General features: G+C 44.8%; 1 pseudogene; it reads right to left on the reverse strand.

Annotated features, from left to right (window-relative positions):
• Positions 1–4,660: 4,660 nt before the first annotated feature.
• Positions 4,661–12,112, reverse strand: LOC102261890 (annotated as a pseudogene).
• Positions 12,113–13,240: the final 1,128 nt, after the last annotated feature.

Genomic DNA, 13,240 nt, shown 5'->3' on the forward strand with positions numbered 1-13,240 from the left:
TTAAGGGAGGTGGGGAGACCTGGGCTGTTTGTTTGGGGGGGGGGGGGGTGTTCTGGAATGTGGGGGCTGAAAAAAGAATACCTTTTCTCTCACCTAAATTCTTCTAGCTGGGCTAAAAATCAAATTAACATAGACAGATAAACAGGAGAAAATCAAATTTTAATATATACACACAGTGAATATGCATAAGCATGAAAATCCCAAAGACAGTGAAATAAAATTGGGTATATATCTCATTTTGAACAAAGGAAAAATGGGGGGTAATGAAAGGATTTTAAAGAAAACAGGTACTTGAGGAAGAGCAGAACATACACAGCTAGCAAATTTTGCTTCAATGTGACACAGGAGGTGATCTAGCTACCAGGCCCCTGCTTGGCACCTTCCTATGTACCACACTTCATTCAAATTAGGCTAATGTGACCATCTGAGATTTCCTTCCTGGAGCGGGTTTTTCTATCTGAATCTCTTGGGCAGGAAAGGGAGGGAGACAAATGTTCTTTCTGAGTCTTTTGTTTTTTTTAATAATCAGCTTAAAATCAATATTTCAAAAGGCAGCTTTAGTGTGGCAAGCTTTAGACTCCTTCAGTACCAATCCCCTGTGTACCATCTCATCTCACTGCTCACAGAAAGCTTATGAGTAGGTCATGGTGCTCATCACACAGGGAAGAAATGGAGCAGGCAGAGGAAGCAATGTGCCCAAGCTCACACAGTAGATACACAGCCAGGTCCAGGATCATGAAGCTCCAGCTTTCAAACGATCACCCTCCTACGCTGCTCTCCCCATTGCCCTTCCAACGTTCCCTTACCTTCTGCAGTCATGGTTTCTTTTTTGGGTCCATTAAAGGTGTTGGAGTAGATGATCTCTATAATCCCTACCAGTCACTTAGTTCCTTCTTTCTCGCTTCCTCCTTGTTGCCTTTCTAAAAATACGAATGACGGCAGGGGATCACTGTAGGAATTTGGAACAAAAAACTTATGATCAACCAAGATTAACAGAAAGGAACATTTCCTTTTTTTTCTCAAATCATTTGAGATAATAAAAGAATGCACGAGCTATGGATTCAAGAAGCAATGCTCTTTTTTCCTTCCAAACAATTTACTTTCAATGAAAGTTCTGAGATGCAGCCCTAAGGAAAAATGAATTTATAAGACATAAAGTTGAAAATGGCTGTGCCTTATAGTATAAAACAGGTAATTTTAAGATAATTATAACATATTCTTTCTGAGTAAAAAAAAGGTTAAGTCAGAATCCTTGTAGGTGGTGATGTAAAGCTCTATCATTGTTTGGATAATGTGATACAGTTGTTTTCATAATTAAAAAAAAATAATGCTTCCATAAACTTGCTCTAAAGAATTTTCACAAAACATTTCTGTGATTTTTTTTTTGCTATATCTATAAAGAATGTAATAATATAAATTGTAATTTAAATTAATTTTTGCTTTGATATACTGTGATAATTTTTTTTGGCCTGGCAAAAATTTTCTATTGTTTAGAAAAGACTGTAATAGTGCATAATTATATGCATTTAGATTCCTTACCTAAATCTTATTTTAAAATTTGTATTACTAAAGCAGAACCTACTAGTAAAATGAAAGGAAAGAGTAGAGTACGACATTTACAGAATATATTTCTAATTGAAGAGACATTTCCTGCTTTCTGGAATTTTAACATGGATTATGTATACTATATTTCACAGGGCTTAGCTACTAAAAATAGATTTTTCAACCTGAGTTTCCCAACTTTAAATGTCAAGTAATCTTCTTTCCACTTGGTGTTCATTGAGATTCTCTCAAACACTGGTATTATGGGAATAAAATTTATCTGTAACTATAGTACATGAAAAAGAAAACCCAAACATGTAAGGGAAATGGGAAAAAATCGTTGGGTTATCGAGGAAGAAGCTGTAGTTCTGTTTCACTGCTTTTTATCTCACGGCTTCATTTATCTGATAATAACACATTACCTCCCTAGCCGGTTTGGCTCAATGGATAGAGCATCAGTCTGTGGACTGGAGGTTCCCGGGTTCGATTCCAGTCAAGGGCACATACCTCAGTTGCAGATTCCTCCCTGGCCCAGGCCCTGGTCAGGGCACATTCAGGAAGCAACCAATCGATGTGTTTCTCTCACATGGATATTTCTCTCTGTCTTTCCCTCTCTCTTCCATTCACTCTAAAAAATCAATGGAAAAATATCCTTGGGTGAGGATTTAAAAATAAAGAATAACATATTACCCAGTAATTGCAAGGTCTCCACTCAATTATGCCAAACTTGTATAACAGACCTATTTATCTTCAGGAATATATTACATCATAAAATAAGCATCCAACCATATCAGAAGGGATTGTGTGTCTTTGTTAATATGGATTCATAGGTGTACCAATACATTCCCCACACATAAAATGGACACTTTTCTTTCATTTTCTGGATCTGCATTTGACCTTCCCAACCAGAAGACTTGAGGAAAGGAAACTTGGAAGCTGGCATTTTAGGAAGTAGTAAAAGTCACAGCGGCCCAGGTGAAAGAGAGGACACAGCTGTGGATTATGAGTGCACTGTCAGTTGTTGGCTCAGGGAATTCTTAAGATTAATTACTCTGCTGACGTCAGGTACGAGGTTGGCCCTGGATCTAATGAACTCTGCTGGTGTCACATACACTAAAAGCCATGGGATTGCCAAACCTCTGCTGATTTAAAGCACTTGGGATCTCTACCACCCATATGTTTTTATTTAAGGGCCCAATTACCCCTTAGAAGAGCTCAAATAAAAGTTCCAAACTATCTTGCTGCAACATTAATTTAACCAATTGGCATGCATTTCAGCTGTATGTAGGCATTTTCATGATATGTGTAAATCCTTTATTAACAGTGTCAGTTGCTGACAGATCATGTGTAATTCTGGTGTAGTGGGAAACATCCACATATGCTCCACCGGGCGCTTCTGCGTCAGCCAGGGAGGAAAAGTGCACAGTGTTCCGGGGCTCAGCTCACTAAGAACCGCTTGAAAGGACCTTATTTAAATGACAATGGCCTGTGGACATCTCTCAGGCTCCAAACCTGCTCAGATTTGATTCCTAATCCGCAAAGCAATCTTCCTACAGGGCTGAGGATGGCTCCTAGCCACTCGCAGTTCTGGGCTTTTAATGTCTTAGACCCCAGAGGAGGGAGGAGCTTTGCAGAGTTGTTGCTGGCAGTCTACCAGCGGTCTGCAGGCCTCCTTACTGGTCTAAAGAAATGTGGCCACAATAGCTCCTTTATGGCTATCCCGTGCTCACTGTCTTCACACTTCAAATGCTAGATCAAAATGAGCATAACGAATGGAGCCATCAAAGCAATCGGGCGCAAAGTCCCGATTGGAAAACACCCACACATTGCACACTCCCTACCAGGGCTTTTCCCAGGGGAAAATGACCCGGAAAGGCAGATGGGACTCAGCCAAGAAGGCTGCAGCCTGCTCTGTGCCAGGTTGTTCTCCCCGAACTTCCATCTCGCTGAGTTCATTCTGGGGAGTCATGGGGATTCTGAGGCAGACAGAGGGAGGCTGAAGGGTGTCGGAGTTTCTCACATTCCCCAGGGAGCATTGTGGCAGGGGACATCCCAGGCATTGTATCTTAGGAGGGCTGAGAGGAGACGCACATTCAAATGCCCCGAGGTGCCGAGATGGAGGCTGTAGAACGCAATGGCCCGTACAATGGAAGGTGTGGGTCAAGATGAAAAGAAACTCACATTCAATGAGGAAACTGAGCAATCTGAGGTTAGGAGGCAGATTCCCATCCCATACAAATACGCAGAATCAGCTGTGGAAGAAAGGAGCAGTAACCATGGCGCTTGCAGGAACTTTACAAATCTGGTCTGAGAAAACCAAGTCTGGGAAGCTGTTCTTGAAAGCAAAGCGTAGCGGTCCATTTATCCCATGTTCACAACATCCCTGTGAGTCCGAGCAAGAGGCAAGAATGTTAAAATCCAACCTAACAAGAACCAAGCAGGTCAGGAAGGAGCCAGAAAAATCGTCACAGGCAAATGGAAAATTACATTAAAAGACAGACATGATTTTATCTCATTGATGCAAGTTCTAAAGAATGATGCAGGAGTCTTGATAACAGAGCAAACTGTGAACAAGCTGTGGGATTTAGTCAGGCGCTGACTGACTACAACCTACTCTGAGTAAATATAATAAACGAAGGGAACAGTTTTCTGCATGACACCCATTTCTCTGGATGATGATTCTAAATTACACCACATTACTATACTGTTTTATTTGTTGTTTCCCAACACAGGAGTATGCGTGTTTTAAAGTGTGAAACAGGGAAAGCTGATGTTGCATTTTCCGGGTTTTTCTCATTCCACTTCTACTTTCTTTGTCACTGTCCAAATTGCAAGTTAGGAGGGCAGGGGGGTGCCAAGGTGCTTTCTTGAACCTTCTCCCTCCTTCCTCCTGAAAAAGAAGCCTAGCCCTGCCATCCTGGCCCAGGTGGGACATCCAGATAAGCCTGGGTGTTCTCATGAAAACTGAACATCAACATCCATCAAGGCCACTCTGAGACCCAGACGGATCAAGACACAAATAAGACCTTAGGGTAATTATTTCTGAACACAAATTATGAACATGGTACAAACTGCAAAAATGACCAAACATCCCATTATTCAGACCAATAGGATTCTTCTATTCTAATTCTAGCTTTCGTCCTGCTCCCTTTTGCTCTACATCTAAAAAGGATTTATGAAGATACCCAGTCATAGAGGTATCCTGCCTCAGTCCAGGGTGGACCCCCGCATCCTTGCCCTTCCCCCAAACCACCTGTATAAGCCCAATCCTCTGAGTCCTCCCTCACACCCCCTTGCTGAGATGCCCCACAGTCCCCAGGTGCATGTGCCTGCTGCAGCTTGTCGGACCACAGGGGTGTCCTGGCCGTCTTGACGGGAGGCATAATCACACAGCGCTTCAACTCTCAGCTCTGCAGGCACTCTCCAGTCTCCATTTCTGGTTTTGACCTCCCATTTAATTCCACTCAAACTTTCAAGTGCCTGCCAGTATTCCCAGATGCCATGCTGCTGGAAATCCAAATTCAGTTTGTCCCAAACTGAAGTCATCATCTTTTCCCCCCATAAGATCTTCTCTGCTTCCTAGAGCCCCCATCTCACATAATGATACTGATCAATTTTTAGTCTCAGGCTCCAAATAGGAAATAAAACCTATAGAAGAATTAAATGTTGCTGGAACACTTAAGAACACTTAAGCACTTAACTGCTTATGAAATTCTACTTGGGTCTTGTCCAAAAAATTTATTCTGACACTTGTTAAAGATGGTAAGGAGCACTTTATTTAAGAAGGGACTGCTGAATTATATGTGTCCTTTCTCTTTTTCTTTCTTTTTTTAAAAAATATATTTTATTGATTTTTTTACAGAGAAGAAGGGAGAGGGATAGAGAGTTAGAAACATCGATCAACTGCCTCCTGCACACTCCCTACTGGGGATGTGCCTGCAACCAAGGTATATGCCCTTGACCGGAATCAAACCTGGGACCCTTGAGTCCTCAGGCTGATGCTTTATCCACTGAGCCAAACCGGTTAGGGCAGTGGTCGGCAAACTGCAGCCCCTTGAGTGTGGCTCTTCCACAAAATACCACGTGTGGGCGTGCACATACAGTGTGATTGAAACTTCGTGGCCACACTCAAGGGGCCAAAGAGCCGCATGTGGCTTGCTGGGTTAGGGCAATGTGTGTCCTTTCATTATTGGGCTCCCACTGTGTTTAACGGCACCTAACTCCCAGTGTGTGTTACTAGTAAATGAATGACTAATAAGTAAATGAACAGACTTACATTCAAGTACGTCAGCAGCATAGATCATGACTAACCAGAATGAAGTCATTGGCCCTCTCAGAAGTAAAAGCATACCTTACTGCTGACAATGATAATTTGAAAAGCTAAGACAGTGCTATATAAACATGAGAGCATGTGATGTCAGTAAGAACTGGATCATTTCTGGTTCTTACTGGTACATTTCTGGCTGCCTTGGGAAAGATAGTATGGTATTTAAAAAAAAACAGGCACTTTTGAAAAAATCTGTATTCTAGATACTAATTTTATAGTGGGACCTTTTACTCTACCTCACTTTCCTCATGTGCAAAATAGTGTAGGGAGTAGGTTAAATTATCTTGAGCATTCTCAGCAATTCAATGATCCTATCTAATAAACGGGTAATATGCAAATTAACCATCACTCCATCACAAAGATGGTGGCACCCAGTCCCCTCAGCCCCGCCAAAGTCCCCCAGTCCTGGAGGGGTGGCTGCTGAGAGCAGGCAGTGTGAGTGGCCTAGCAGAATGCTTGCTTCATCACTGCAGCGATGAGGCAAGTGTTCTGCCCCAGCCGTGGAGGGCCTCTGGGCAGCGGGTGCAGAGTGGCCAAGGCGGGACGCGGAGGGCCTCTGGGCAGTGCAAATGCACGGAGCCGCTGGGGCGGGACGTTTGCATCATCGCTGCAGCGACAAGGCAAGTGTCCCGCCCCAGCCACGGAGGGCCTCTGGGCAGCGGGCTTGGAGCTTTCAGGCCCCACAGAGAGCAGAGAACCACGGAGAGTGGGCCTATGCCGTCAGGGCTCCCGGATTGGAGAGGGCTCCTCTGAGGGATCCCAGATTGGAAAGGGTGCAGGTTGAGCTGAGGGACCCATCCCCCATGCACAAATTTCATGCACCGGGCCTCTAGTTCTTTTATAATATAAAAAATTGAACTAAATGGCAGAAATGATAACATAAATCTAGTCTTTTCTTTTTTTAAAATAGAGAGGCAAATGAGATGCCTATAGTCATCCACTGAGTTTATATAAAATGGACTTCTTTTTCTTGCCGTTACTTTTCCTTTTCTCATCCTCGTGTTTCCCATTCTTTATATTATTTCAGTATCTTACAAATGCTTCTTCTAGGAGTTACACTTGTCACATGATCCTGTGTTTATCTATTCCTGTGATACTCTTCCTTCAAGGCTTTAAGTTTGGGAAGAGCCACACGAGGCTACATTTATTTCTTTACCCTTTGCCATCCACAGTAGCTGATGTACTAAAGGGGCTCAACACAACTCTCAGGACCAAATGAATGAATGAGCAAACATGTGAGTGAAGAAATGTATTGTCACTGAGAAAACAGGACAAAAAAGAAGCTTATCACTACCTCACTATTCTGCAACATGAAAAGACTTTATTAGCACATTCTGTATTTTTAAATTGTAGTAACATACACATAACACACAATTTACCATCTTAACTATTTCCAAGTATACCTTCACATTGTTATGCAGCCATCACCTTCGTCCATCTCCAGAACATTTTCATCTTCCCAAAGGGAAACTCTGTCCCTATCAAACATTAACTCCTCATTCTCCCCTCCTCTAGCCCCTGGCAACCACAGGACACTTGGGTTGCTTCCACTTTTTTGCTGTTAGAATAATGCTGCTATGAGATAGGTGTAAGATATCTGTTCAAGACCCTGCTTTCAGTTATTTTGGTTAAATACCCAGAAGTGGAATTTCTTATATGGTGGTTCTATGTTTAATTTTTTGAGGAACCACCATCCTATTTTCCACAGCAGCTGCACCATTTTATGTTCCCACCCACAGCACCCAAGGGTTCATATTTCTCCACATTCTCACCAACAGCTTTTTTGAAAAATATACTAGACATCCGAATGAGTATGAGGTGATATCTCATTGTGCTTGTGATTTGCATTTTCCTAAGGCTTATTGATATTGAGCATCCTTTCATGTGCTTATTGGACATTTGTCATACTTTATTTTTTTGATGAAGCTTTTGTGGTCATCAGCCCCATGGATGACATTTGAACTCTTGGGCCTACCATGCAGTTGCTACATTAGTACTCTGAATGGTTTATCATAGCATGTGTGTATATTCTTGACAAGTTGTCAGCTAGGTGCTTGGAGGATTGCATCTGCTATCTCCTTTTATTCTCTCCATAACTATGAGTAGTAAATACTCGTGTTCATTTCATTTTATAGATGAAGCTGAGAGAAGCTAAGGGACTTCTCCAAGGTAGCACAACTAGTTGTTACCCCTACTGGAAATCAAACTCTGGGTGTCTGACATCAAGATAGTTTCAGTGAACTGTGTTCTCTTTTTTGATCAATTTCACAGGCATTGACCATCCTGAAAAAGTAAAACCCCAAATCATTTTAATACTCTTTCCTATTTAGACTCATCCTAACACATTGTGGACCAGTAGTTTTATTGCTAGCTTTACCCAGTGGCCAGATAAGTTTCTATTGAACGAGTACAAAAAAATGTTTTACATAAATGTTAAAGTCATGCTTTAAAATTAAATACCCATTGCATTTTGAAGTTATTTATTACATGTTCTTACAAACTAATAGCTTTTTAAAATATGATACTTTGTAAAACACTGTGTAATATGAAGCAAGAGTTCTCGTGATCCGTCTGCAATGTGTTAAGTAGGAGAGAACCCTGAGAAGCAAGTGTACATCCCAGGCAAACCCTTTCATCTCAGGGCTACCCTAACCCGGATTCACACCCCAGGTGCTCAGGCCTCCCCTCAGCCGAAAACAGTTTTTTTAAGTTTTAATACAGATGGTCTTCCAGTTTGATTAATGCTATTAAGTAAAATGCCATTTAATTTTTAAAGAAAAAAATCAATAAAAGGACCTACTTTAGCACTTTTTATTCAGCCTTTTTATTAACCGTGCTGAAACTGGTTTTGCATAATTTATGCCATATATACATGTTTGCATAATGCCATATAAAAGAGATCATTTAATCAATTAATAATAGCAGCATTGCCTCTCCTGCTGGGTTTAGGGATCTACCAGAGTTTCCCTGATAAATCTAATCTTCAGTAGGTTATGCATGGAGCCACCTCCCATCAGGAAGCATATATTTGGGTTTGGAGAAGGTCAAAGTGTCTTTTTAAGCAGAAAATGACCGAATCAGGATCATTAGCAGTTCTGAGAAATCCTATTACTCAGTGACCCCCCTCGACCCCGTGACCACCTTAGAAGCTGTGTCTCTGGGTTCAAATCAATTTCCTGCGTGCTGCTTTCTCTGAATCTGCTGGTTTAGCAGCCTCCTTGCATGTTTCCAGGCCAAAGAGCTTTTTTTAAAAGAAGCTGCAGATAATTTGCAGAGCTCTATCAGGTGAGGCTTCTTCTCTAACATCTCTTAGTAAGCCCTCGATTTCTGAATCTCTGAAGTGGCTCTCTCCCTGACATTTTTAAAGTTACACTGGACTAATTCCATTTAGAAAGCAGCTCATTGCTATTTGGGGTGTCTTGCTAATAGCATGTAAACTAGTGGAAGAGAGTTGGGGTGCACATCTCTCCACCAAGAGGTGGCCTCGACCACAGAGGGATGGAGCTGATCGGCCTAACACCTGGAAAGTAGCAGCACCCAAAGATTGTCTATACCAAACCCCTTTCCCGTTTGGTCCCCCAGAGCACCCACATTGCACTATAGATGTATCCTCTGAAGGGCCTAGGCCTTGTCATGGAAAACAAAATATGAAATAACATTTGAACAGACGTCTGGTCCTCCCATTGCAGCTCAAGTTCACCCAGCAGAGAATTATGAAGAGAAAGGAAAATGTGTGTGTGTGTGTGTGTGTGTGTGTGTGTGTGTGTGTGTGAAATAGAATTTATTGTGGCTCTGATTATGTACATGTGAGATGTGCCTGGCCAGGCTGGCTGGCTGGCATGGTGTGTGCAATAAATACATCCATGGGGCTGTTCTCTGTGGCCGGGAAGCACCCACACCAGCAGTTCAGTCCTCCGGGTCCCCAGCTTCATGGGGCCCTCGGCGGCCTTCTGCTTAGCATGTTTGGCTTCCATCTCCCGCTGATGCTCTTCCTGCTTCTTCCAGGCCAGCTCAGCCTTCACCTGCCAGCTCTCAGTCTCCAGGCCATCCCAGTTGTCTTCCCACGAATCAGGTCTTGGCTGGGTGCCAACCTCCCAACACCCAACAGATCAGCAAAGGCGTTGCCTTTGTCACTGGGCTCTGGTCCACCCCAGTTATACTTGCTGGTCAGCAGTGTGCCCTCAGGGGGTTGCTCCTGAGGTCTCAGCTCCTGCCAAACCTGCTCCCACAAGTCCTCAGCTTCCCAGCTGCTCCAGTCCGACTCCGGAGATTTGTGGTCAGGGTTGCTGGTCTACCCAGCGCAGCTGGCTTGGCCCCCAGTGCTCCAGTTGTCCTGCTGGGCTAATACAGACTCGGTCTCCTGCTCTAAGCTGCTCTAGTCTTTGTCATCCCATCTGTCAGCAGCGCTGCTATCCCCCGCTGTGTCCTTGCCCTCCTCTTGTGCCTCCCAGTCTCCTGAGGTAATGAGTGTGGGAGAGGCAGGGGTGGGAGCTGGGGCAGGAAGTCCCTTGGGTGTGGGTCTCTGGGAGACTTTGGGCTCACCAGGGGAAGCCGTGGGGTGTGCACAGATCAGCTTGGAGGTGAGCGAGGAGACCCCTGTCATGGCCCATTCTGCCCAGCTGGCTGCGACTCCTCCCATTCCAGGGCTAGAGGCGGCATGGACATCCTTCTCCACTTTGGCCAGTTGGGTGGGGTCCTCTGACACAGACTCCAGTTTGGAAAGGAAACTTCAAATGGCCTTGAAGGCCTGGACCTGCACAGATTTTTCGGGATCCACAGTGAGACCACAGAGCACAGGGCACAGTCATTCACTGAGTAGAGGTTGTGGGTGGCAGCGAAGCCCAGAACACTGGCAATCTGAGACGGGGCAAACGGGTCCTTAGCGGCCTGGAAGCAGCCGATTTTTCCCAGACAGACGGTGGTGTTGCAGCAGATGGGGCCCTGCTCATCGTTGGCCTGCAGTTGAGCTAAGTGCTTCATCAGCTCCACATTGAAGTTGGCCTCGTTCAGCTTCGGGGCCAGGAGCAGCATGGACTTGACGTCTGCTCCCGGTTGGCAGGGTTGGTGTCCTGGAAACTATGCACTACTCATGGAAAGATCTGGGTATTGACTGCTGGCTCATCAAGGTATTGGATGAATTGCTCCATCTGCTGCAGGAAGTGGATGTGCATGGCCAGATCAGTGGATGAGAACATCTTGACCCCAACAGGGATGACCTTCTGCTGATACTCCTCAGCACTGAGGGACTTGCCCACCTTGAAGAGGGGGGTGAGGACCACAGCCCCTGCATACCCAAACTCAAAGGCAGTCCGCAGCTGGGACAGCACCTTGTGACAGCAGAAATCTCCAGGAACGAGTCTAGGCCCTTGCTCAGCTCTTGGAAGAACTTTTGCTTCTCAGCTGGCTCTTCGTTCTGAATCTCTTCCAGGCACAGGTTGGTCTCCACAAAGCAATTGTTCATAAACCCACTGGGTGCCCGGCAGTTCTGCAGGAAGAGGGCTGGTTTGGGACGCATCTTGGGGTTGGCTCCAACCAGCTCGCAATAATGGGGCACCAGCGATTTTGGGATCTTCCCAGGGTTGTGCAGAGGGGTGGCCGGAGGTAGGGGCCCATTGAAGACTTCCCAGATGAGGCAGCCCAAGCGCCATGTGTTGGCTGACCACTTCTCTGTGACAGCTTTGCCACTGTCATCAGCCAACTCTAGAGGATCATACTGCTCAAGCCCAGGGATCCCCTTGCAGGGGGGTGCCCCGCCATTGCCCTGGGCTGAGTACATGTAGTTCAGGCCCCTAAGCTTCCACTCGCTGGTGCGGCCCACTAACACAGTGGCCATGTAGACATTGTTGTGGATGAGGCTGCAGTCCTTGAGGGGGAAGCTGAGGGCTTTCACAGTCTGCTGCAGCCCCCAGGAGAGCTCCAGCTCCTTGGGGCCACAGCCTCTGCTCCCAATGGAGTCACAGCCTCAGTCACTACGTGGAGCCCTTTGTCTGTCTCCAGCCCATCGATTTAGGCCAGAATGTTGGGGTACCTGAGAGTTTTGAGGATCTTGAAGGCAGCTTTGGCCACCTGGGTCTGCTCTTTGGTGCCAGGCTTCACATTGTACATGAAGATGTACATCAGGCTGCTTGCGGCCTCCTTGCGGCCACGGTGCAGGGCCCAGGGCCCCAGCAGGCTGCCTTTGGCAGGTTCCAGGTTGAGCTTGAACAGGAAATCCTGGACCAGGTCCCAGACAAAGAACCACATTGTCCCAAGCGCTGTGGGCTCAGGTGCCTCTGCTCCAGGTCCTCAGCAGCCTGAGCTGGGGTGAGGCGGAGCCTTGAGGAGCAAGGAAATTTGATGGGGGGAAAAACATCATCCCTTGGACCCTGAGATGACTGAAGGTAGCTTGAGATCACCAAGTGTTTTAGAAAAAGAAGTTATCTTACCTAACAATAGACAAACATGTAAATTAACCATCCCTCTGCTATGCTCACCAGCCAATCAGGAGAGTATGCAAATTAACCCAACAAAGATGGCGGTTAATTTGCATACATAGGGGCAAAGCAGCAGAGCAAAGACTGAAGGCTCCATCCAGAGCGAAGGCCTGGGTCCCGGGTGCCAGAGGAAAACCGGTGCCAGCAGCCAGGGGAAGGGAAGGCCTATTGCACGAATCTCTTCATGCAACGGGCCTCTAGTGCTTTAATAATAAGAAGATGTCACATGGATTAGAAAATAAATTTTTAATTTCATACATCAGCCCAGCATTTGGTGGCCGTCCTACAAATGACTTCAGTGTACAGTAGGGTCCAGAGAGATGTCAGTAATTTTCCAGATGAAAGCGAATATTTGTGCAGGAATGGAGGAGATTGCTAACGTCATACATAGGTGTGAAATGGTGGACACTGAACAGTATTGAACAGGTCTCTTCAATAAAGGACCACTTGTGAATGTAGCCGTTCTGAATTGAGATGCACAAAGACAAACACAGGATTTCTGAGTCTTAATATGGAAAAACAAGTGAAATAGCCCATTAATATATTTATATTGATTATGTGATAAGGTGATAAGATTTTGAAAATACTGGGTTAGATATATTATTCAAATTCATTTTACCTGTACATTTTATTCTTTTTTCAACATGATTATAAGAAAAACCCAAAAGGCATTTTCGATTTGCTGTTGCATTTCTGTTTGATAGTCCCCATGCAGGATATCTCAGCACCTGGAATATGAAGAGCCTTGCGCGGCCCAAAAAAGGACAGAGCATCCAGCCTTTCCCAAACTAACTAGACCTCTCCACTCCATTGTGTAAAACATTTATAAATCTTCCTTGAAATGGCAATTTTCCAAGGTAAAGAATTTCAAAAACCTGTTATAATAACATTTCCATAT

Source organism: Myotis brandtii, unplaced genomic scaffold (assembly GCF_000412655.1).
Source record: "Myotis brandtii unplaced genomic scaffold, ASM41265v1 scaffold297, whole genome shotgun sequence".
NCBI lineage: Eukaryota > Metazoa > Chordata > Mammalia > Chiroptera > Vespertilionidae > Myotis > Myotis brandtii.